The sequence below is a fragment of the Papaver somniferum genome, chromosome 5 (assembly GCF_003573695.1).
Source record: "Papaver somniferum cultivar HN1 chromosome 5, ASM357369v1, whole genome shotgun sequence".
Classification (NCBI taxonomy): Eukaryota; Viridiplantae; Streptophyta; class Magnoliopsida; order Ranunculales; family Papaveraceae; genus Papaver; species Papaver somniferum.
In genome coordinates this window covers 144,638,853-144,664,678 of record NC_039362.1, presented here as the reverse complement: position 1 = coordinate 144,664,678, position 25,826 = coordinate 144,638,853, and the positions used below count along the sequence as shown (strand labels likewise).

General features: G+C 39.7%; 1 non-coding gene and 1 pseudogene across 1 annotated transcript; one reads left to right on the top strand and one right to left on the bottom strand.

The window, feature by feature from the left end:
* Window positions 1-579: 579 nt before the first annotated feature.
* On the bottom strand, window positions 580-3,439 carry LOC113277927 (annotated as a pseudogene).
* Window positions 1,501-1,581, top strand: TRNAL-AAG. The gene has a single exon. It is a non-coding gene; the product is annotated as a tRNA-Leu (tRNA).
* Window positions 3,440-25,826: the final 22,387 nt, after the last annotated feature.

The following is a 25,826-nucleotide window of genomic DNA, read 5'->3' as shown; positions in this document are numbered from 1 at the left end:
CTTAGAACGAGTATTACATATTCCAATTTGAAGCTTACTATAAATCCGGTGTCAAGAGCTGCATAGACAACGCACTAGTATATGTATGGTTGGTAGTTTCAGCAATGAGATCCTTAGTTTTGGTTGGAGGTTTGACTGCACCATATATGTAAATAGATTCTCTGTTTCCAAATTTAGCAGAGTTTGCGAACTTAGATTTGATATAAAAAGAAAGAAATCCTAACATTTTGAAGTAGAAGAAAATGTTAGTGTTCTGGAGAGAGAGAGGAATGAACACCATATCTTTGGATGCATTTTGAAGTAGACCAACCCTCACAATTCAGTTTATAGACCCATCTTAAACTAACAGCGTCCCATTAATGTGTTTGTGTCGGCTTTTGTGGAGACTATATGGTAAAGATTTTTTGTTTTCACATACTTTTGTTTATTTGGTTTGAGTTATAAAGCCTCCTAGTGAGTTCTACCAAAAAAAAAAAACAAAAAAAACTTAAAAAAAAAAATGATGTCAAAATGAAGAGTTACATTTTTAAGCGAATCCCGTAGGAAGCTAGAGGAACCAGCCAATAAAAAACTTATGTTGCTGCAGTTGGTAAGCTAAAGAAGTATATCAGTAGAGATATTCACCACCTTGTCTTGATTACCCATGACTTTGTTTGGCATTATAACCGGCAATATCACCTTCCACACTGCATGTAGTCACGATAATAAATTTATTTAAAAAGCAGTATCCGAAATTAAAAAATAAAACATATTAAATTTCTGTAGAATCAAAATCATTTTTATATAAGTCGAACCCACCATAAATTAGTGCTGCAAACGACACGTTTATGATTTTTACCCATGTACTAGTTGATCCGACATCGATACTCCACCTGGTTGTTTCAAAAGCAGATATTATATTCAAGGGAATTCGACACGATTTATAAAAACTGATACCAAATTACTAAGGAGTGATACCATCCCAAAATCTTAAACGATCATGACCATTGGATCGTCTAAATGGTATCAGCCCAGTAATACTGATATTATATTCAAGGGAATTCGAGATAAAACCACTCAAAGGCTGAGAATTTAATAAGTCCAAGCAAGTCATATTACCTTTTGGCAGCAGGGTGATCTACCAGTTGCCAACTGATGAATAACATTGCAAAGTACATGGACCCCAAAGAAAATACCAAGTGAAAAAAATCCATACTTGTAAGGTATATCTTCTTCATGTTGAACCTCGTCCTTTTGAAACTGGAAAAGGAGAAAACTTATACTTGTAATGTACCAAATGCAAAAAGATTTGGCATTCACCAAATTTTTCTTTCGATGTGTCTTGAAAATAAACTAGTTTTTCAAATCAAGAGGTGACACCTGAAACGATTGTGAATCAATTCCCGTGGAAAACATAGCCATTACTACAGCACAAATCGCAATACGAAATCCCTAGCAGCAACATTGTTGAGACGTGACATACAAAACAGAAATAAAATGTAATTAGTATATTGCACATATGTTGATATGGCCGAGTTGGTCTAATGCGCCAGCTTAAGGCGCTGGTCCGAAAGGGCGTGGGTTTAAATCCCACTGTCAACAATATATTTTTTTTTGCTATCAGTAAGACATTGCTGGCTTTGAATCAACAATTCAAAGTGCATTTATTTATCGCGTATGTAGGAGTCTTTGGAGTAAGAAAAATTTATAGCTCTTACAAGAACAGTGGTCACATCGCCGTCTCCAGATCCGTCGTGTTTCGGACTGCATTTATTATTCTTAGGCTGGCTGGAAGTCATGCATAAGCAAAAGAATTACCATCTTGATGTGATTAAAAATTGGGTTGAATTCACCTACTGCAAAAATTTGTATCAGTAAGACATTGCTGGCTTTGAATCAGTAAGACTGCAAAAATTGGGTTTAAATCCCACTGTCAACAATATATTTTTTTTTGCTATCAGTAAGACATTGCTGGCTTTGAATCAACAATTCAAAGTGCATTTATTTATCGCGTATGTAGGAGTCTTTGGAGTAAGAAAAATTTATAGCTCTTACAAGAACAGTGGTCACATCGCCGTCTCCAGATCCGTCGTGTTTCGGACTGCATTTATTATTCTTAGGCTGGCTGGAAGTCATGCATAAGCAAAAGAATTACCATCTTGATGTGATTAAAAATTGGGTTGAATTCACCTACTGCAAAAATTTGTATTACCTTCTAATAGCAGACCAACAAAGATAAACGATGTACGAGCCATAATCCCTGAAGACAGAAGACACCTGACCTGGACAGATAAAGGAACGAAACCGTCACGGCCAAATGCCTGCTTATCGAAAAAAAATGCTTAGTGATTGATAGATATGCCTTTGAGTGTATGGTTAAGACCGTCATAGCAATAACTAAGATAACTGTCCATGATATGAAAAATATGTTGATGGTGCAGGAGAGTGTTGGTACGTACAGTAAATACATCAATGCGATTCCACATACCGAACCAATGTAGAACACAATGGACATGAATAACCCAAGGCAGCAGCTGTCAGACAAAATATAAATGGGTTTAGAAAAACATCTTGAAAGTGTGCTAACTGCGAAGAGAGATCGTTCTTCCCTTCCATTTAATGTTGCATCTGACATCCAATAGTTATTCACCATTGTCATAAACTGGATGACACTTACCAGTTGGAGCAGGAGGAAAACTCTGTTTCACATTTAATAGTTAGGCCGTAAAAGCTGATAGAAAATGAACTCAAGAAACTAGCAGAATCAAATAACTGAATATGCATATTACCCTGCACCAATGCGAGCAAGTTCACCTGAAAACATATAGCAGTACGTTGTTAAGATTTTGTTAAAGAATGCGAACTAGTAGGAGCAGCAGCCCAGCATGTGGAATCGCATTCTTAAGCTTGTTGGAGCTCAGCATGTGGAATGCAAACTAGTAGGCTAATCTTCCAGACTAGTTTGAAGGATTGCAAGTGACTTACCGTATATATGAATTAAGGACGGAGGGCAAAAAAACGGAAGCACTAATGTTATAATCAGCAAGAGGAACTTGAAAAGCCACCAGTTGGAATGCCATGTATTGCGCGCTTCTTGCAATTTGCTGGTTTGGCATGTGGTGAGGAACATGAACAAAAAAAATATCTGAATGTTTCATCAAGGGTAAATTCAATAGAGATCGAAAGAGAGATAATGACAGGAACAGAAAAAGGCGGGAAAAATTTAGTAGAGGATACAAAACACCCCAAACTCAGACGCAGTACTCCCATCTTATGAAAACAGTCGCCTCCCCCGGTACCACAAAATCGCACAAATGCAAAAGGAAATCCTCAAGAACATGAACAAGGTAAAGAAAACAGGTTCAAAGTTAGGTAAACCAAAAATAGAAAAAAGAAAAGAGCTCGACTTACAAAGCTCATTATGAAAAACATTGTGCCCGTAATCACGAATAAACGAAGTCGTGAGGTTCATCAGGAGGAAAATGAATCCATATACATATCGAGCTCGCAGAGATTTCCTTCTTTCCGCTGAATATTCCAGAATATTACTCCTGCATTTCAGTGTTTCTGTAGGTGCCTCTTCTCCGTCAGTTCTGGCACTCATGCTGTAGTTTCAGTAGTTACTACTACCTAAACATACATTCCTCAACATCCAAGAATATGTAGATTCAATGATTTAATGAACTAAACATATTCAGACGAGCACTGGCAATGTCTTAACTTACAGTCTTGCTCTTTCACTTTTTCCATTTCTTTTTTGGAAATTTCTTCTATTGTAGAGAGCCACAACTATACTCATGGTGCTCATAGAATTTGTAGCAGTCTAGCAATGACCGTGGCACTGTCATGATAAAGAGACAAATAACTAGAAAAAAATAGTTTACACTCACTCTTACAAGAAACTTAACAACATTTTAATTAGCAGGGGTTTAAGCTAATGATAAAATACAACTAAACCAACAGGCTAAGTAAGTTCTATGGTCATTTGGAGTTTGGTCTTTGCCAGACAATGAAGTACATTTTTCTGTTGAAGTTGGAGTACATATTTCCAACTTTAGTTATCTGTTTTGTTTCTTCCAGAAGAATATGTGTCCTTTTCTTTTTTATTTTAATCTATTGTCCATAAGCAACCGTTAACTTAACAATAAAAAACTAACTAGTGATTGGATTCAATAAGTAGTAAACCCACACAACACGACCAAAAAAAGAAAGAGATAAAAATAAAAAAAAATCTCCTTTGCTGAAAAACTGCTTATGAATCTTGGAAGTTTTTGTCCATCGAGACAGTCATATCTAGCATTTCTTGACTGCAAACTTTTACCCTATGATAAGTTTTACAGCTGCGCAAGCCCCTGAAAAGGAAAAAAAAAATTAAAAAAATGAGATAAATGTTCAAATTTGCATTTATTGGTTTTTGATTCACTATGAATTTTGTCATAATGTGGCTGAGATATATCAGCAGTGCTAGACACACCCTGATTTCATCACCGTGAAATCACCGCAAGAGAGAAATCCGTGAGACCCACAGGAGACAATAGGGGTGGGCTTTTAATTTTATGTGGGTCCCCCATTCTTTTTGTGTCACGCGGTGATATCACCGTGAAAAAATCGCGGTGTATCTACACTTTCCGAAGATATATTTGCATTTATAGTGGTTAATATAGGGTTTCCAAATTTAGCAGGGTTTGCTAGGATTTTTTTTTAAGAAAGAAAGGATATTTTGAAAAAAAAAAAATATGTACAGGGTATTTACAAGGTCATCAGACCATCAAAAGAAAAAGAGAAATATTGTAACTATGAGTTCAATATATCCTGCCACTGATTTATAATCTGATTCGCAGGATAATGCTTAAACGTTTCAGTAGCAGACCTCCATAGGTAAATCCATTGCTTAACAACAATCTCCAGTTCATACACTGACTTGGCTCTTCCTCCATAAAATATCCTATTACGCTCATTCCACACCTCCCAATAAATAGCAAATGGCAGCAAGTGCCACACCATCTTGACTTTCGCTGAACTCCTTTCTAACCTCCAACTAAGCATGAAATCCTTAAACTGCCAAGGCATCACCCAATGAACCCCCATCACTGCTATAAAATACCTCCATAACTGCAAAACCACACTGCATTGTATGACTGAATGTTCTAGCGTTTCTACTGCAGCATTGCAGAGGAGACACAAATTGGACTGTATGGCAACCCCCCTATTCTGAAGCATTTGTCTAGTTGGAATTGAATCATGAAGAGAAGCCCATATTTAAAATAGAACTTTAGGAGGTACATGTTTGCTTGCCAAAACTCTATGTCTATCCCAGTCCGGTTCCGTCTCCGTTAGCTTCATATAAATCGATTTTGTCGAAACATCACCTTCCAAACAATCTTCTTCTCCCTGAGTCAGAGCCGCGGTCTTATATCATGCCTAATCTCCAAGAGGTCTATTCTTTCTGCCGAATCCAAGTCCCTGCTGAATTGAAAATTCCATCTTGATTGAAGAATTGTATTTACTCTTGCTGTCTTTTGAGTATTTACCCTTGCTGTCTTTTGAGTATTGATCTTATAGAGCCTTGGATAATTATCCCTAAAAGCCTTCTTCTTCTTCGCCTTGGTTTTCTAGGGTTGGAACTTGGATTATACAATACAATAGAACCTCTATATAAGAATAATCTAGGGACCAGGAGAAATTATTCTTATATGGAAGTTATTCTTATATGAAGGTCTTCCTTAAAACGATCAATAGTTATATATGTATTTAGGAGAAAACAAATTTACGCACAACAAACATCACAATGTACCTAGAAAATACAAATATTAGTTAAAATAAAATTAGTTTCACATGTATGATATGTATGGTAAATACACGAAGTTTGCTATGCAACACACTGTACCTAGGCAATACGTAGAAAAACATAAATTTTGTTTAGTTTCACATGTATTAGTTAAATACATGAAGTTTTCTATGTAACACAATTCACACAAAATTCAACAATGATACGGAAAATCGGCAAACAAAATAGGAAAAAAAGTGAAAACTTTTACCCTAAGACAAGTTTTAAAGCTGCGCAAACCACTCAATAGGAAAAAAAATGAAAAAGGAAAATGAAATGAATGTGAACGTAAACATGTGTCTCATGTTTTGCAAACACAAACTAAATTAAACACGTAAAGCTTTTGAAAAAAATGTGAAAAGTCATACATCTGATCTTTTTATTATATATAAAGACAAATACAATGTTTATCCTTTATCGCAAGTGCCCGACTCTGCTGAAGGAACATTTAAATTGTCAGGCAAAACTGCTATTATATTTGGGATTGTTCTTGCAATCTGTGTTTCCCTTTGCGTTATTGTTCCTTGTGTTATCGTTCCTCTAGTTGTAAAATGCTGGTGACACAAAAGGCCTGTGAGGGAAATACAGATGACCAACCAGAGGGGTGGTAATGGTAATGATAATGGTAACGGTGACGCCGAAGTCAGAAGCAGTATCTGGAGGAATGATGGCATGTCTTGGCGCGGAGATGTGGCTAGCACGGCATGCCATTGGCACATGCGGCTGGCATTGTTGGCATGCCTTGGCGCGGAGACGTGGCTGGCATGGTTGGCATACCTTGGCGCGGAGACGTGGTTGGCATGGTTTGCCATTGGCACGGTGGTGTAAGAATTTAGGGTTTGGTGTACGAAGGTGATGTCGGTCAATACTAAGGGTTCTACCGTGGAACATGACACATATATATGTGTAGGCATGTTGAATGATTCAATAAATGCGCTAGTGGTCCTAGTGACGTCATGTCAGATGTAAGATTTTACGATTTTAACCCTAAGCTAAAAACCACCATCAACATTAACTCCCCTGCTTAGCTCGGAACAGGAGCATTGTTGCGAGGTAAGCATAAGATGGTGACAGGCGAGGACAAAATCGAAATGAAAAGTCGTAAAAATATGGTCAAGAAGACCCGACTAACCTTTTTCGAGAGGTAAGGAGAGTTCATGATTCTCGTGTTGGCGGCCTTGCATAGATTCTACTTGTGGTTTTGTTGGATAGACCGTGAAGTGGTGAGATGTAGATTGTCGGCTTGGAATGGGAGACGAAGGCGTTGGTCGGCTTGGAATGGGAGTCGCAGGCGTTGGTCGGCTTGGAATGGGAGGAAACTGGCTTCGGTCAGCGGAATGGTGGAAACTGTCTTCAGCCCGCATAATGGTGTAAATTGGTTTCATAACTTCGGCTACCAAACGATGGTGATGACGCTGGAACTTCGGTTATCAAATGGTAGTGATGGCGCCTGGAAACTTTGTCGAAATCAGGGTTTGGGATGCCGAAACCCTAATTAGCGCTCCTGATAGACACATTTTTGTGTCTAATTTGTCCTCAATTTCCGCATTGTTGGAACTCTATTTTTGTACTAATATTGTGTTTTTTTTGTATTTTTAGGAAATAAACATTTTTGGAAAATTCGGCTCGAAAAGTTGATATTTGCACCCGGAGGACAAGTGTTATTCGGACTCTCGCTTTTGGATAAGGGGTAACCTAATTACTAAGGGGCACCCCAGGTCACCCCCAAGGCAGCTGCTATTCGCACCCCTACTCTGGATAGGGGGCTACCAGTTTCTTCCCCATTTGAACCGAGTTTTGGCGGGAAAAATAGTTCTTCACCTGCGTAATTGTTGAAGCAAATTTTGGACGTGATATAAGGAGATTCAAGGACTAGTTTTCATTGGGTTGGACCTGTTATAGCCTAACAGGGATGGTATGGGTGTTCGAATCGAGTTATTTGGGCTGGATAATCGTGGGATGCAAAATAGGGAAGATATTCTCAAAACAGGGAAGATATTCTATTCTCGGAATTTTTGGATGGAAGATACGTGCATGGGTCGACTGTATTGGTTGGAAACAAATTCTACATCTCAGAGAAGACGCGTGAAAGAGATAAACCAGGAAACAAATCCCATAACAAGTCAGAAGAATAAAAAAATATATCGGAAATATTCTCTTCACTGCCGGATTATATTCAAGTTATTACAAAGATTTGGTCGACCTGTTGAGTATAAATAGGTTGCTGGGGTTGAGGAGAAGGGTGTCGAGAGTTTGGGGAGTTAGCAGAGACAAGAGAACGAAGAAATCACGAGTTGCAGGAAAAGTTTTCTGCTGCTGCAACTCAAGAACATGAAGAACGGACGTCCAGGAACCGTCGTTCTTCAACAGTGACAACGACAAGTCTTCGTGGGTCATAGGTGTGGGTCTTAGAACCACAGCGACAATAGCACTTCTCTTTTATCGTTCTTGTGTGACGCTTCCTGTAGGTCGCACATTAGTTGTTTACACCATTTTCTCTTCTTCTCATCATTTGTAAACCATTTTTGAGCCATAATAAATTATTTTGAGAGCATTTATACTATGATGAGCTAATTCCCTCGTAACCAAGGCAATGGAGGAAGCTATTCACGCAACATAAATGGGTAACTATTTCATTTAATTATATAATTCCCCTAATCGTGCTTTTGCAAAGTTTTAAATTGTTTGAATGATTGTCTTAATTATTTGTTATTCAGTTTGATAGGTTATGCTTGGTTTAATCTCTTGATAATCTATGCTTAAGGTTTACAAATAATGTTTGAGAATCTGTATGATTGATAGTGAATTAAAGATAAAAGAGGACTTAAGAATTGAATAGAGTTTTGAAATATTTATCATTCAATTTTGCATAATAGTGGAATCTAGTGTCTTGGTTACCTCTCGTATCCATTGTTAATAATTTTGTATATAATTTTATTAAATCTTTAAATTTAATCTTCACAAGTCCGAGAGTTTGAACCTCATTACTACAACCACAATCAAAAATCTTTATCATTTTGGCGCCGCCGACTCGGATTTGTGCTTAGGTAGAATTTTTAGGTTTTTATTATTTTTTATTATTCAATTTGTTCTTTTTACGTCTCTTTGGTTGTGTCTTTATATTACAGGTTTGAAGTTGGATACTAAAGACCTTGGAATCAAAGCTTAAAGCTAAAAGAGAAGGAAAAAAGACAAAGCAAAAAATAAAGAAAAAAAAAAAGAGAAAAAAAAAAGAGAGAGAATTATTTTTTATTATTTTTTTAAGAGACTTTCCATTTTTATTTTATTTTGTAATTATTATTATTATTTTTTGTATTTCTTTTCATTGGACTGGACTTTGGACAATTTATTTTAATTTTAAACCCTACGGAAGGGTTATATAAAAAAAAATAATTAAATATAAACTGTTTGCAGGGAAGGACGACGATTACAATATCGTCTCGGCCCCTCGGGTTCGCACACTGACACCAGAGTCAGTGGCCCGAGTCAACTACAACGGTTCTTCGCCCGTCTGGTACGGGAGGTAAACTTCTAAACACCCGCGAATCTCCTGTCAGCGGGTTTATTGTCTGCCTTAAGGTGATTATATGTTGAGGACTGAACCGGCTGCTTTAATTTCCTAGTAAAGGGCAAGAACTAGCCATATAAGATAAGGGTTCGGATTTCATCACCATTCCCTTCTTGCCCGCCTTAGGAAAACGAAACCTAACGCGAACCCAAGCTTAAAATTTGATTAGAACGAGACCGATAGGGTAACGAGCTTGGTAGGAAAATCTTTCGAAAAATATTGGTTACTCTTTTAAGCATACTTCAAAGTTCTTGATGGTTTCTGTGAGTTGAATGCGTGACTGCGCCGCCTTGTGATAGCGGTGAGGCCTTGGGTATCAAAGCTCCACTGAGCTTCCCTCGCCTCAATTCAACTTACTTTGACTCGGATTGATTCCATAGGGGTTTGCTTAAATTGTAACGAATTCCCTTTCGAAGGATTAGAAGCTGGTCTAGAAACAATCTAAGTGGAGTCATCATGCTTGTTGTTTGCTAGATTGTATATGTTTGATTTGGTCGAGTCAGCCTTGTTTGTGATTGTGTAGAATTCCCTTGCAATTAAGAATGTCGAACTGGTATGATAGAAGCCAATACAATGATTATCGACCTGAATTTGAATATGGACATCATCCTTTTTATGACCATGTTGGGAATAGTGGTTGGGAACGCCATCCTTTGGAAGGATATCGGTCATACCCTGGTGAGCCCAATTACTATCCGCACATGCATCAGTCTTACGAGCAAGAAGATTATAGCACTAGTTCTTCGTCTCTAGAGGATACAATCAAAATATTGAAAAGTAGTCCTTTTTATGATCCCTCTATTCCTATTCCTCCTTTAGAAGAGTCCCTCAGGAAGTTAGCTGAGTCGACGAGTAAGTTAGCTGAGATGAATAGTATAATTATAGACGAAAGAACTACAATAATGAGTGACCTTCTTTAGAAGACCACCTCAAGCGGATAGCTGAGACGAACGAAAGAATTGCTCGAAATTACTTGAATTGCCAATATAGTGTATCCAATAATACCCTTGAGAATGAAGATAGTTATTTACATAATCAAGATAACAAGGTTAGAATTGGTAGCACTACTTGTTTTGATGAGGTTCGATCTTTTTCATGTTATTATGATGTGGATAGTGTTGATGAAGAATTTGAAATTTGTAGGCATAGTGATCAGGAATTTGTTACTCTAAATGAACTTTATGATGATAGTGTTATTTATGGTTCAAATCCCGATAATTTTAATGATTATTCACCTATTCAAAAGGACGAGGATTTGATTATAGATACCACCTCTTTAGATGATGTAGTATTTCCTTTTGATTACGAAGTCGATAATGGTTTAGAGGAACGAGTTTATTTTGAGAATACTGTTTTAGAGTCTAGCGATTTAGAAACAATGGTCTTAGACGAAGAAAATTAACTCGTAGAGCTATCAAATATGAGTGAGGATGCGTCACTTGAGTATAACCTAGAAGAAGCAATTGACTATTTTCAGGATTCCAACAATCTAGAAATTAATGAAATTGTAGCTAGTCTATCTAGAGATACCCAAAAATCTAAGTTTGGGGTTGATTATCATTCCCCTTGTGCCATACCTTTAGCTCTTACAAAGATCCCTCAGTCGGGACTTGAAATTTGTGCCTCAGCCATCTTACAAGATTATCTTCATACACTTTTTCCTGAACCTAGTTGTGTCCATAGGAGAGCTCAGTTGTTAGAAACCCATCCTATGGTTGATGTGGTTAACCTAGGCTATGATACCAAGATTGACTTTGTTTTCCCACCAAAAACTTTTCTTCCAATTGTGGGAACATATGATTTTCAGATGTGTCGGATATTAAGTTTTGAGACTAAACCTAATTACTTTAGGATATTAGGGTCGACACATTTTCTTAAGGATGACCATTATTATGGTCAACTTTGTGAGTCAAATATAATTGACTTAGAGGATCCCCAATTATTCAGGTTGTTGTTATGTTCTTATAAGTTTTTAGTTGAGTTTTTCCAGACTCTAATACCTGAACCGGATCTTAGCTTTGAGGAAATCCAACCGATGAAAACCTTTTATTTAGACCCTTTTATAGAGCCTGAACCTGAACCACAACTAGATGTAGTTGTCTTAAGCAAGGGTATGTTTGGTATCTTCTTGGTCTGTTGCAGTTTCCTCTTCTTGTGTATGCCAGTTGTGTTGACCTAGAGTTAGGTTATCGACCACTGGTACCCTTGTATATACCAGTGTGTTGATATTAGTCAGACTAGTATCTCAATCCATTAGGATAGGTTCATTTTGGCGGAGGCCTTCAGACAGATATGGGAAACACCGTTCACTTAGTAAACATCAAAACCATCTATGTTTTTCTATATCCATCTTCTTGATCTATCCATGTGATTAGTTTTGACTCCGGATATTGATGTCCATAGTGCGACTATCTGAGTAGAGCTTTGTCACTTATATATGAATTTTAGTATGCTTGAGTGCAAACTCGTGTACAACAATTGGAATTTCGCATCAGGGTACTTCCTCTTATAGTCAATACGTATGCCAACCAAGGAGATTCTTTAGTGCCTTCCAAGGTTCTGCATAGATAAGCTAGGGTCTGGAGTAATGGTTTTGTGGGCACACCTCTGGTAAACCCTCCCGAGATTAACTCGGTTTATTTATTTTTTATTAGTTTTACTCGAGGACTAGCAAATAATAAGTTTGGGGGTATTTGGTAGACACATTTTTGTGTCTAATTTGTCCTTAATGTCCGTATTGTTGGAACTCTATTTTTGTACTAATATTGTGTTTTTAAGTATTTTTAGGAAATAAACATTTTTGAAAAAATCGGCTCGAAAAGTTGATATTGGCACCCGGAGGACAAGTGTTATTCGGACTCTCGCTTTTGGATAAGGGGTAACCTAATTACTAAGGGGCACCCCCAGGTCACCCCCAAGGCAGCTTCTATTCGCACCTCTACTCTGGATAGGGGGCTACCAGTTTCTTCCCCATTTGAACCGAGTTTTGGCGGGAAAAATAGTTCTTCACCTGCATAATTGTTGAAGCAAATTTTGGACGTGATATAAGGAGATTCAAGGGCTAGTTTTCACTGGGTTGGACCTGTTATAGCCTAACAGGGATGGTATGGGTGTTCGAATCGAGTTATTTGGGCTGGATAATCGGAAATATTCGGAAATATATATCGGAAATATTCTCTTCACTGCCGGATTATATTGAAGTTATTACAAAGATTTGGTCGACCTGTTGAGTATAAATAGGTTGCTGGGGTTGAGGAGAAGGGTGTCGAGAGTTTGGGGAGTTAGCAGAGACAAGAGAACGAAGAAATCACGAGTTGCAGGAAAAGTTTTCTGCTGCTGCAACTCAAGAACATGAAGAACGGACGTCCAGGAACAGTCGTTCTTCAACAGTGACAACGACAAGTCTTCGTGGGTCATAGGTGTGGGTCTTAGAACCACAGCGACAATAGCACTTCTCTTTTATCGTTCTTGTGTGACGCTTCCTGTGGGTCGCACATTAGCTGTTTACACCATTTTCTCTTCTTCTCATCATTTGTAAACCATTTTTGAGTCATAATAAATTATTTTGAGAGCATTTATACTATGATGAGCTAATTCCCTCGTAACCAAGGCAATGGAGGAAGCTATTCACGCAACATAAATGGGTAACTATTTCATTTAATTATATAATTCACCTAATCACTGCTTTTTCAGAGTTTTAAATTATTTGAATGATTGTATTAATTATTTGTTATTCAATTTGATAGGTTATGCTTGGTTTAATCTCTTGATAATCTATGCTTAAGGTTTACAAATAATGTTTGAGAATCTGTATGATTGATAGTGAATTAAAGATAAAAGAGGACTTAAGAATTGAATAGAGTTTTGAAATATTTATCATTCAATTTTGCATAATAGTGGAATCTAGTGTCTTGGTTACCTCTCGCACCCATTGTTAATAATTTTGTATATAATTTTATTAAATCTTTAAATTTAATCTTCACAAGTCCGAGAGTTTGAACCTCATTACTACAACCACAATCAAAAATATTAATCATCTCCTTACTAAAATCGTTGTAGAATTCTCGTACGAACTCGGATTTTGACGGTCCGCCCATCCATCTGACCCGGAAAGAATTTCCTATATCCTGGCGTGGAATATTTAGGTTTTGAGCTCGTTTAGGAGGTGAAAACGTCCCGATAGTGAAACTCAGGAAGAATTCAGGATGGATGTTGCGGGCCCGGGGTAGCATAGTCGCGCCGAGTCATCTGTTCCCGTTCATGGAGCAAGAAGGGAACTTTATTCTGTGAAAAACTCTAGAAACTCCGTCCGTATGAAAAGAGGTATTGACCTTCTTTTGTTTTTTGTTTCTCGTTTGTATCCTCGCTTTCGTCTGCAGTGTCTCTCCAGTGGATTCCAAAATTTACCAAAATCCATTGCATTCTTGGGACGGATGGATGGAATATATGCTCGGTAGCGATCATGTCAGGGTTAATCTTGGAGATTGTGGTTGCAGTGTCGGTCCATCCTCGGCTTTAGGTTATTCAGTGTCTGGACCTTCTGATCGTGATGATGATGTGTTGTGAATGCTTGTATGGTCGAAAACTTATGGCGCCCTCGGATGAAATGGGGAGACGTTCAGTTGCCGATATGCTGCTATCAAGTCTTCCAGGACTTTTTTACAAGCGACATCCTTCAAACCATCTTCTGAATCTTGGACTATCGTATGGAATGAGATGTGGTAAGAAGTCCCCAGTCATACTTCGGTTTGATCCGATGACATGGATGAATATGTGAATGTATCTTTGTGGCGTGCTCTTGAAGTCTTCGATTTACATGTACAGCTTCGTGTTGAGAAATTCTCGTGGATCGTGAAACTTCGACAGTGATGATTTTGAAATCAGAAATAACCTGGTTGAGGGGAGTGAAAGCGTCTCATGTTGGTAGTCCCCATGTGTATCCTATTTTCATTGCATCGCCTTGAATCCACGTCCACGTGATTTGATACAAGCTTATCGTACTTTTTTGTATGTGACGTTGGGATGCTCAGGATATCGCATGGACGAAATATTCTGGATACCAAAGATGTAGGAATGATAGAGTCATGTTGTTTATCATGGCTCCCTCTGTTTCTTCAAGAAAATGTTTCAGCCGCGTCTCTGGAGTTATCTCATAAGTCTTTGATGGTCGTCGATGGACTGCGAAGAGAAGTCCCCAGTCACATTTTTCTTCAGTTTCTGAAGTTGTTTTCCTCTGAGCAGGATTGGGATCCTCCGAGGCCTCGTAAAGTGTTGAAGGCGTCTTCTAGACAGAGAGGTGATGATATTCTTGCGCTGCACCCTTGAAGAGTAGATGACCTTGTTGCGGCTATGGCCTTTTGGTTGACTGTGTCTTCTGAGCTTTGACAGTAAAGGGATTTCGTGTATATTCTCAGTCTTCAAGTATGGTTTACATGTTTCCATCTTTGTAGTGATTGCTGCTGTGGTGAAGCTCTGGCTGGTATCAACAAATGAGCGGCAACAATTCTTGGTAGCAGATGTAATCAGAAGAGACTACATTGTCGTGGTAACAAAGTAGGTTGGATGGAATTGTATGGGCATCCGTGGAAGTAAAAGGATTGGCTGGAGTTGTACGGGCATCCGTGGAAGTAAAAGGATTTGATGTATGCGTAAGCGAGCAAACTGTCCATGACTATGAAGATTGGTTGGCTGTGATCATGATCCTTGACATGGGGAGAGTGGTGGTACGACCCTTTGCAGGAAGAAGCGTCGTTGAAGCAGCTTCGGCTCTTGGAGAAGATTTTGAAACTTAAAAAGCCGAACGCTGAAGCCTCGTCTTTGGATCCTGGAGAAGCTTATGGAGAGAACGCTGAAACGGAGCGGCTGTTGGAGCGAGCGTTGAAGCGGAGCGGCTGTTGGAGTGATCATTGAAGCGGAGTCGCTGCTGGAGGATGTTGAAGCGGAGCGGCTACGTTAATCAGTGTGTTGTCAAACTGGACACCCTTCAAGCGAACAATGGTTAGGAGTCCCCAGTTCCATCTATCAATCGTGCTTTCCAGGAGAAGTTGGGTTTTGGAACAGCTTCTCTGGTTGGAAACAGCTGCTTCCCTGAAATTGTATGGGAATCCGTGGAAGTAAAAGGATTGTCTGGAGTTGTACGGGCTTCCGTGGAAGTAAAAGTATTTGTTGTATGCGTAAGCGAGCAAACTGTCCATGACTACGAAGATTGGTTGGCTGTGATCATGATCCTTGACATGGGGAGCGTGGTGGTACGACCCTTTGCAGGAAGAAGCGTCGTTGAAGCAGCTTCGGCTCTTGGAGAAGATGTTGAAACTTAAGAAGCCGAATGCTGAAGCCTCGTCTTTGGATCCTGGAGAAGCTTATGGAGAGAACGCTGAAACGGAGCGGCTGTTGGAGCGAGCGTTGAAGAGGAGCGGCTGTCGGAGCGAGCGTTGAAGCGGAGCGGCTGTCGGAGTGATCGTTGAAGCGGAGTCGCTGCTGGAGGATGTTGAAGCGGAGCGGCTACGTTAATTAGTGTGTTGTCAAACTGGACACCCTTCAAGCGAACAATGGTTAGGAGTCCCCAATTCCATCTATCAATCGTGCTTTCCAGGAGAGGTTGGGTTTGGGAACGGCTTCTCTTGAAGTTGCGCCTTGGGGAAATATAGAATCTCACATAAATGTTTCATCATAGACTGCACGATTTTGTGGGTGAAGTCCCCAGAAATCATGCATCTCCTGACAGGGAAGAGTCTCTGTAAACTCAGGGGGGTTACTGATTTTTCTTTGCTTCGATTTTGGATAAGTCGTTCCTGATCTTTTCGTGTAATGAAATTAGATTGTTGATTCCCTTCTACTGGGCGTTCAAGAGAAACGCTGGAAGGATGCAAGCTGCTGGCGCAAGGAAGATGCAAGATGTTGTAAAGATGCAAGCTGTTAGCGCTGGAAAGGATGCAAGCTGCTGGAGCTGGAAAGATGCAAGTTGCTGTAAAGATACAAGCTGTTAGCACTGGAAGGATGAAAGTTTTTGGCGCTGGAAAGATGCAAGTTGTTAGAGCTGGATCGGCTTGGAATGGGCGCTGGCTTGGCGTGGACGCTGGATTGGCATGGACGTTGACTTGGATTTGGTATGGCGCGGACTGTAGGCTGGAATGGCGCGGACTGTTGGCTTGGCACGGCGCTGTCTTGGCGTGGTGCGGACTTGTTCTTATGGGCCCAGTTGCCTCTTTCCATACGTAGCTCAAATAGGAAATCATTTCCTTATTCAAATTCCAAAAGTGTTATGCGTATGAAAGGGGTTGGCTCTCCTTTTTATCTCGTATCTTTGTTCTGACGTCCTGGTGTTAGCGGTAGTGCGGGAGCAATAAAGTGGGCAAGCATATTCCAGCTATGTACTCCAACGTTTCTCTTTCAATTTGTTTTCTTGTTTTCTTGTGTTGGTGCAAACCCTAGCCATAGGTATGCCTTCCATAAATCTGTAGAAATATTGCTCTTCTGAACTGGTGTAAACCCTAGTCGTGGGTATGCCTTTCATAAACTTGTAGAAACACTTCGTCATAAACAATTCCTCTTTGAATATCACCGTAATAACGTCGGCTACCTCATGAACAGTGACGGGTAATCATTATTATGCAAAGTAGGCACGTACGGGTAGGTGACTGTTTTTTTTTTTTGAAAGGAAAACAAAGCGCTTGGTTTATGGTTTTGATTTTCTGGATTTTTGGGTTGATAGACAAGTATTACCCCTGAGGGTTTTGAATTATTATTTGGAATGAACTGTTTTAGAATATTGATGTTTTTGGTTATGAATATAAGTGGCATGAGTACCCCATGGAAGTCATGGAATTGTGAATGTTGTGCGATAGTAGAAAGCATGAAACACGGGAAAAATATGGCTATCAGTTTTTTATCTCCCCTGTGAAGATTTGAAGTAGTAGACCATGTATTTTGTCTAGCAAGACTTACTCGGTTTTTCGGATCTCTTGATGAAAAGGAATCTCCCGGGTGTAAGACCGAGTTTTGTGGGAAGCACCGCCATGACTGTGGAAAGTCCCCATTCATCCCTTGTCGTGTCATGACTGGTAACCGGGCCGTCTGGTAACTGAGTCGTCGATCCCTGGGCGGGTCGTTTAGATTCTACCGTCCTGACGTCTGGGTCGAAATATGAGATCGAGGATTGACAGTTGACATTGTAACCGAAAGATCAATCTCCCACTATGGTCGCTAATTGTTTGAGGGTGAAAACGATTTCTGCTGATTTTGGTAATTTTGGGTGTGTGGGTGAGAAACGAGTTTAAACCCCTAAACAATGTACTGCAAGGGAGTACTTTATATTCGAGAGATCAATCTGTACAAATCCGGCCTAAACCAAGAAATGGTCGTTCCAGACTTGCTTCGATCACAAAGTGAAGGAGAAGGGTTGGTTTTGGGGAGGGAAGCGAAGAGAGTATTGAGACTAGAATAGTTGATTATGGAAGAGTAGTTGTTTCACGACTTATATCAGAAAGTGGGAAGCTAACAGATGGAAAGCTAGCAAATATTTTCTGAGTGTTGTATCCTCCTGACCTGAACTTGTTGTTTAGTGGAAATAGGTAAGACCTATTTATACAATTCGAAGTGAAACGTACTCTGGTCTAGTAATAAATGGAAAACGGATGAGTAAATGGGAGGAGGTGGTAACCGGTAACGCCTGGAATTGAGGTTCCATAAAAGAAAGCGTTTCACAATTACTCCCTGTATTTACTAACCGCCTCATCCTTATGACATTGTCTTATAACAGGCGTAGTGTACTCCGCACGCTGTAAACCGCCAAACCAATACCCAATGAGCATCCCCCAGTTTGTGACATGTGTTGATGTCTCGAGTGTTTTTGTGGAAAAGATGTAGCATGTTGTTGTTCAGAAAGTTTAGCTTGTGAGACTTGCCGGCTCGGTGGTGACCTTCGACGGTCGAGATTTTGCATCTTGAGAGGAAGGGTAGTCGTTGATTATTGCAACCCTTCGTTCGGTAGACAGTGGCATGAAAGCATGGCCGGTACGGCTTTAATATGGCCTAGTTTATGCGCATCCAAAAGTTAGGGTTTTGGCTTTGTTTGGGCGCGACCAAACTAGGGCTTGGCGTCGGGCCAAAGGATGCCATGCATTAGCTGGTAACCTTGGACGGCTAAGATCCGCATCTTAGATGGAAAAGTGGTCATTGATCTTCGCAAGCCTTTGTTTTGGTAGCCGCATAGGGAAGGCCGGCATGGTATGGCGCGGCAAGGTGGTTGGCATGCCATGGCACATGTGGCATGGCTGGCATGCCTTGGCGCGGTTTGGGCGTGGCCAAACAAAGGTTTTGGCATTGGGACAAAGGTTACCATGCGTTGGTTGGCAACCTTGGACGGCTAAGATTTGCATCTTAGATGGAAGGATGGTCGTTGATCGTCGCCAGCCTTTGTTTTGGTAACCGCCTAGGGAAGGCCGGCATGGTATGACGCGACAAGGTGGATGGCATGCCATTGGCACATGTGGCATGTCCGGCATGCATTGGCGCGGTTTGGGCGTGACCAAAATTAGGGTTTTGGGCCAAAGGTTACCATGCGTTGGTTGGATACCTTGGACGGCTAATATTTTCATCTTAGATGGAAGGATGGTCGTTGATCGTCGCAAGCCTTTGTTTTGGTAACCGCATAGGAAATGCCGGCATGGTATGGCACGGCAAGGTGGCTGGCATGCCATTGGCACATGTGGCATGGCCGGCATGCCTTGGCGCGGTTTGGGCGTGACCAAAACTAGGGTTTTGGCGTTGGTCCAAAGGTTACCATGTATTGGTTGGTGACCTTGGACGGCTAAGATTTGCATCTAAGATGGAAGGGTGGTCGTTGATTGTCGCACGCCTTTGTTTTGGCAGCCGTGAAGGGAAGGCCGACATGGTATGGTTTAGGCGCAGCATGGTGGCTGGCACGGAATGCCATTGGCACATATGGCATGGTCGGCATGCCTTGGCGCGGTTTAGGCGTGGCCAAAACTAGGGTTTTGGCATTGGGTCAAAGGTTACCATGCATTGGCTGGCGACCTTGGACGGCTAAGATCTGCATCTCAGATGGGATGGTGGTCGTTGATTGTTGCAACCCTTCGTTTTGGCAGCCAGCGGCATGTAGCGGGGCCGACATGGCTTTGGCATGGAATCGTGGCTGGCATTGTTTCCCATTGGCACGGTGGCGCGGCTGGCCTGGTTGGCATACCTTGGCGCGGAGGTGTGGCTGGCACGGCATGTCATTGACACATGTGGTGCGGCTGGAGGCTTGCATGGTTTGCCATTGGAACGGTGGTGCGGCTGGCATGGTTGGCATGCTTTGGCGCGGAGACGTGGCTAGCATGGTTTTCCATTGGTACGGTGGTGCGACTGGCATGGTTGGCATGGCTTGGCGCGGAGACGTGGATGGTATGGTTTTCCATTGGCACGGTGATGCGGCTGGCATGCTTCACATGCCTTGGCGCGGAGATGTGGCTGGCACGGCTTGCCATTGGCATGGTGGCGCGGCTGGCATGGTTGGCATGCTTTGGCGTGGAGAAGTGGCTGGCATGGTTTGCCATTGGCACGGTGGTGCGGCTGGCATGGTTTTCCATTGGCACGGTGGTGCGGATGGCATGGTTGGCATGCCTTGGCGCGGAGTTATGGCTGGCACGGCGTGCCATTGGCACATGCTGTTGGCATGGTTGGCATGCCTTGGCGCGGAGACGTGGCTGGCATGGTTTTCCATTGGCAAGGTGGTGCGGCTGGCATGGTTGGCATGCCTTGGCGCGGAGATGTGGCTGGCATGGTTTGCCATTGGCACAGTAGTGTAAGAATTTAGGGTTTGGTGTACGAAGGTGATGTCGGTCAATACTAAGGGTTCTACCATGGAACATGACAAAAATATATGTAAAAAAAAGGTACCCTGGTAAATCTTACGTAGGCATGTTGAATGATTCAATAAATGCGCTAGTGGTCCTAGTGATGTCATGTCATATGTAAGGTTTTACGATTTTAACCCTAAGCTAAAAACCACCATCAACAGTTACACTCAATAATTATACCCAAATGGAAAAAAGAAAACTGAGAGTATTACACTTAAATAGTTAAGCTTTGTTGAAATTATCAATTAATTCTTTCGTGATCCAATAGCATTGCTCATGCTCAAATTCTTTGCCATGAATAGCTTGTTATCGGCAAAGAGCCAAGGCTTCCTAAAAGAATAAATCAAGGTTAAGTTAGTATTTTATTCAAAACTGTTAGAGCATTGCTCGGTCGAACTCGCATGTGTTGCTATCCCAAGCATGTTTTTCAATGTTAGTGATCAAAACTATAAGTCTTGATTTCTAGCCTATTTATAGATGTCTCGGACTAGGACATAGATTGTGTATTTGAGCTTTAGACTTCACGGCATTCATCATTTGAAGACGAAGAACTACTAAGGGGAGCTTTTGGAACTTCATCGACAAAGGATATATGGATACTTCAACTTATCTATCACTTGGAAAGTCTATTTCTACTCTATCTCCTATATTGATACATAAGTCGTATTACGATATAGTTTTCTATCACACATATTTGAGATTTCGAGATGAGTTAAACTCGCTTATATATTTCTCGGAATATGTGTTGGCAAGCTTTCACTTCGGCTAAATTCATCCTACATTCGTGACAAAAGTCCGAATAAGATCATATGAAAATTATCGAGTATCATCCCACATGGTTTGTGTGATACAATCATTTGGTGAAGTCTTTGAATGTTTCATTATGATAATTTCAATAACTTGAAAATTGCTTTGATGAAAAATAGTTTGTGAATAACAACTATATAACATCCTCTAAGAAAGTTTCAGTGATTGAAATAAAGAGTTTAGAATTATGTAACCATGTTTGGATATAAACATAGTGTGTTAATCACATTATTGTGCAAGTCCAAAACCGGGAGCCTGAAGTATGCGTACCCGTACGCGTACTGGTGCTTGCTGATGTCTGGGCAAGTATGCGTACCCGTAAGCATACCGGCGGAAAGTTCACGTCCGTGAAAATCTGCTGGAGTTTGGAAGTTTAAGTAGTATGCACTCGTACGCGTACTAGCGTAACCAAACTCAAGTCCGGCTACTCAAGTATGTGTACCCGTTTGCGTACTTGAGTGTATTACTTTCTAAAATCGGTTCTGTACATGAACTTAAACATTTATATAATAAGGAATGCAATCTTCGCAAACCGTGGCTATAATGTACATCAATTGATTCAAGTGAATCAAACCGATTTTGTTTCAATTGTGTTCATGTATATTTCTATGAGAATATAGCAATTGAACGACTCTTTAACTAGTTTCATTTGAGTCATTTGAAATAGTTATGGTTAAGATGAATATGGTTGATATGAGATTTATCGTATGGCTAACTTCGGTTAACTATTGTTGAGCCGGCATAGTGTACACGTTTGGGTACGGTTCATAAACCTAAATGAGGGTACATTTCATTTGTGTATAAAAATCTAAGTTCGATCTAACGGTTGAAATATATTAGCATGGTTGAATCAGGTTTTTCATCTAACGGTGAATATTGAATCATTTGTTACCAAGGTAACTTGGATTGCAAACCCTGATTTGAAAAATATATAAAGGAGAAATCTAGCAACTGGGAAACCTAATCCCCAGACCTCCTGTGTGTTACTAGTTTCATAAGCTACAGTCGGTTCTCCTTTAGCCTTAGGTTTTCCTAAACCTTGTAGGTTAACGACTTGAAATAATTCATTAGGATTGTGAAGCCAAACCCAACTATTTATCTTGTAGTTGTGTGTTCTGATCTTGCCCGATTCTATCGTTTGAGTACTACCTTCTCTAATATTTGCTCGAGATTAATTTCTCCGATATGCAAGATAAAACGTGATCAAAAACATATCTGTCTCATCGTTTTTGATTCCACAATATCTAGTTTCGCCATCATATGATTTAGATTATTGTGAGGTGATTGATAATACTGAGCTGTTCTTCGTGAATATAAGTCTGGTTTATCAATTGGTTCCTATTCACCTTGATTTATCAAAAGACGGAACAAAAACTCTTGGGTATTTCTACGGGAGACGGATTTATTCAATCCTATAGACTTTTCTGTGTGAGACAGAGTTGTTTATCAAGTCTTTGACTTTGGGTCGTAGCAACTCTTGGTTGTGGGTGAGATCAACTAAGGGAATCAAGTGTGTAGTATCCTGCTGGGATCAAAGACGTAAGGAGCGCAACTGTACCTTGAATCAGTGTGAGATTGATTATGGTTCAACTACAGTCCAGCCCGAAGTTCATTCGTAGTAGGCTAGTGTCGGTAGTGGCTTAATAAAATATGGTGTTCAATCCGGACTAGGTCCCTGGTTTTTCTTCGTTTGTGGTTTCCTCATTAACAAAATTCTGATGTCTATGTTATTTCTTTTTCGTATTATATTTAGTTATATAATTGAAATATCACTGGTTGTGCGTTGTATCGATCAATTAGGAAATCCAACCTTTGGTTGTTGATTGAGATTGATTGATCCTTGAACATTGGTCTTTGGTATTGTTCCAGTAAATCCTCTTATACTCGATCGGGCTCGCAGATTTCTATTTGCTGATTGCAGATTGAATTAAGAGTTAGAGATATAATACTCTTCTATATACTTTTCTCTAGATTGAGTCTGACTGTCTAGTTTATTCTCTAGAAAGTATCTTACAGTAAGTCCTCTCAGATTGCCAAACGAATTGTTGGGTGTGGTTGTTAGACCCACGCATTTTCAATTGGTATCATAGCAGGTAAACACTATAATGATCTTAAAGTTTGTCCTCATAGGAAATTTCTTTGGGAAACTTGCTCTTGGTATCTATAACGCATGCTATAATCCTTTAAAGATTGTTCAGAGATTCTTATGGATTAGACTGTTTGGTCTTCATGAAAATCTCGCTCCATCTAAGACCCTGGAATACTTGGATGATGAGAAACAATCTAGAAGAAAAATTAAATGTTCTTCTAAGAAAAGAAAATCGGGAAAACGTTCTTTACGCTCAAGGTTTTGGAATCTCACTAGATTAACTCTTAATGTTTTTGAGGAATACCATCGTGATGGATCAATTGATAAAGATCTATGTAGAGCATTTGAAAACGATTTTAGATTCTTAAAAAAATTAATTCAATTAAGAATAAGAATTGTTCCGATAAAAGTTCTGTATATGTTAAATCATGGAATCATGATCTACGAACTAAACTTGTTGAGAACACGAGTATATCCAATAAAACGGGTTCTTGTGTTTTTAATACAGGTTCAGGCGATCGGGAAAACCTTCCATTCATATGAAAAGGAAGTTAGGAAGCTCTGTTAACCCAGATTATCATATCACTAGTATTGTCCTCAAATATCAACCATAAATAGTGCGTGAGAGTCTCTCTGCACATCTTGCTACTTGGTAACATGTTTGGAACCACCCCATCTGTATATATCTTGAGATGGGGCAAGAAATGGTTTGATTTGTCTGTATTATGGATAACAGTTTGCTTTTTACCACACCGTCCTTTCTTACGTCTGTGTACATGTACGTGTTGCATAACCTTGGTGCTTAAACACCCAAGAAATCCCACTTTCCTTTTATGGGTCACAGTTCAGAAACGGGTCCAAGCCCATTATTGGGTATAAAAATGAGCAGTACGCATACCTTCTTCCTCCTCCCATCTTGTCCGCGTACGTGAACGTTCTAGGGTTCATGTATTTCCTCCATTAAAACTCCTTTGAAGAAAAATAAGAAAAATGGTTTTTCAAGGTCCACTCCAAGTAAGTTTTCTCTACCTTCCTCTTTCAAATTTCTAGATCTCATGATGAATTTCAAGGCTTCAAAAGGAATTTCAAAATTTTTGGGTTCTTTATCTTCTAGCATGATTTTGCCTATAGATCAAAATTCTCTTAGGATTAGATTTGTTAGTGATTCGTGTGCTGAATATTTTGAACGAATTTCATCTAATGGTTTCATTCTAGAAAAGAAATTGGATCTCACTAGTGGACATAAGGAGGATTTAATTTGTTTTGAAAATTTTAAGCTTGGAAACATCTTTGATGGTCTTGGTGAAGGTTTTGACACTCTTACTAGAATCTTCTATGCAAACATCCATGATGTTAATCATAATGACATGGAATTCAAGACCATGGTTAATAGGCAAAGGATTCATGTGACCAGAGAGTTAATTTCAAGAATTACTAATATTCCCCTTGGGAAGTTTCGCCTTCCAAGACCTTGTCATGAACGTCCTTCTTATGAAGCCATCTTCATGGGTCTATGTGGAAAGAGTGTTGTTTGAAATGAAGGAAAATTTCTTACTAATGTTCTTAGTCTTTCCTTGATGTCCCTTGGTAAACTTGGAATATCTAATCTTTGTCCCTCCACGATTGAGAATTCTCGTTGGAGTCGTGAGTTTGCGGAATTGGTATATTTTATTGTGTTGGAATCTCGAAGTGTCGACATTTTTGGATTTATCATACATTAAATGTTGTTGATGACTTATTCCAACAAGAAGCTAGGATTTTCTTGCTTGATTGAGTGAATTTGTCGCACTTACGCTATAGATCTGATTGGGAACTCCATTGGATCTCCCAAGCTTGTCCGTCCTTGCACGTTTAATCGAATGAAAGAAAATGCTTGCAAGAGACAAAGAAGCAACACACTTGATGGCTTATCTGATTCCTCCTCCTTGAATCTTCTTCGTCAAATTCACAAAGATGTTTGTAAGATTGGTGCCAAAGTGAGGTGTGTTCAAGAGAAATTACTTGTTATTGCTACTAAGTTTCCGGATATCAAGGATGACATGGATAGGATTCAAGCCACTCTTATGGTTTCCGATGATGAAGACGACGTCTAGTCTTTCCTTGTCTTATCTATTGTGTTAAGAGTTTTGATTCCTTTTTGAATATACTCTTATGATATTTATGTCTAGGAAACTTCTTATGAGAATTTTTATTCTTGTTTTTGATTAGAAGGATCACTAGGGTTTGTAATAGCCATTATTATGATTACACATAGCTAGGTCCAAACGTTTCTATATTCAATGTTTTTAGATTTATTTTTTAAAATTCTAAGTTATTTGGAAGATGATGTTTGCAATTTTAATCTTTATGGTTTTATATATTTCAAATTGTTATGGGATATGTTGTTTACGTCCGTGAACCTTGAATGTCCCATACTTGTTCAAAATTTATCTCTATTATATGTCGGTATGAAAGTATTGATAAAAGATAGGATGAACTTTTGACAAACAAAAGTTAAGCCTTTTATGTCATTATGCAAATATTGATGATATAAAATAGAGGGAATTATTGTTTATTCCGCAGTATTGATCTTCCCAAGATCCACATCTTTGTGTATTTACTGTGTTGCTCCGTAAGTTTTCTTATGTCGAGCATGTGCAATTGAATTGATCATCTTTGTGGTTGATTCAATTGAGATTTTTGGATACAAATTCATGT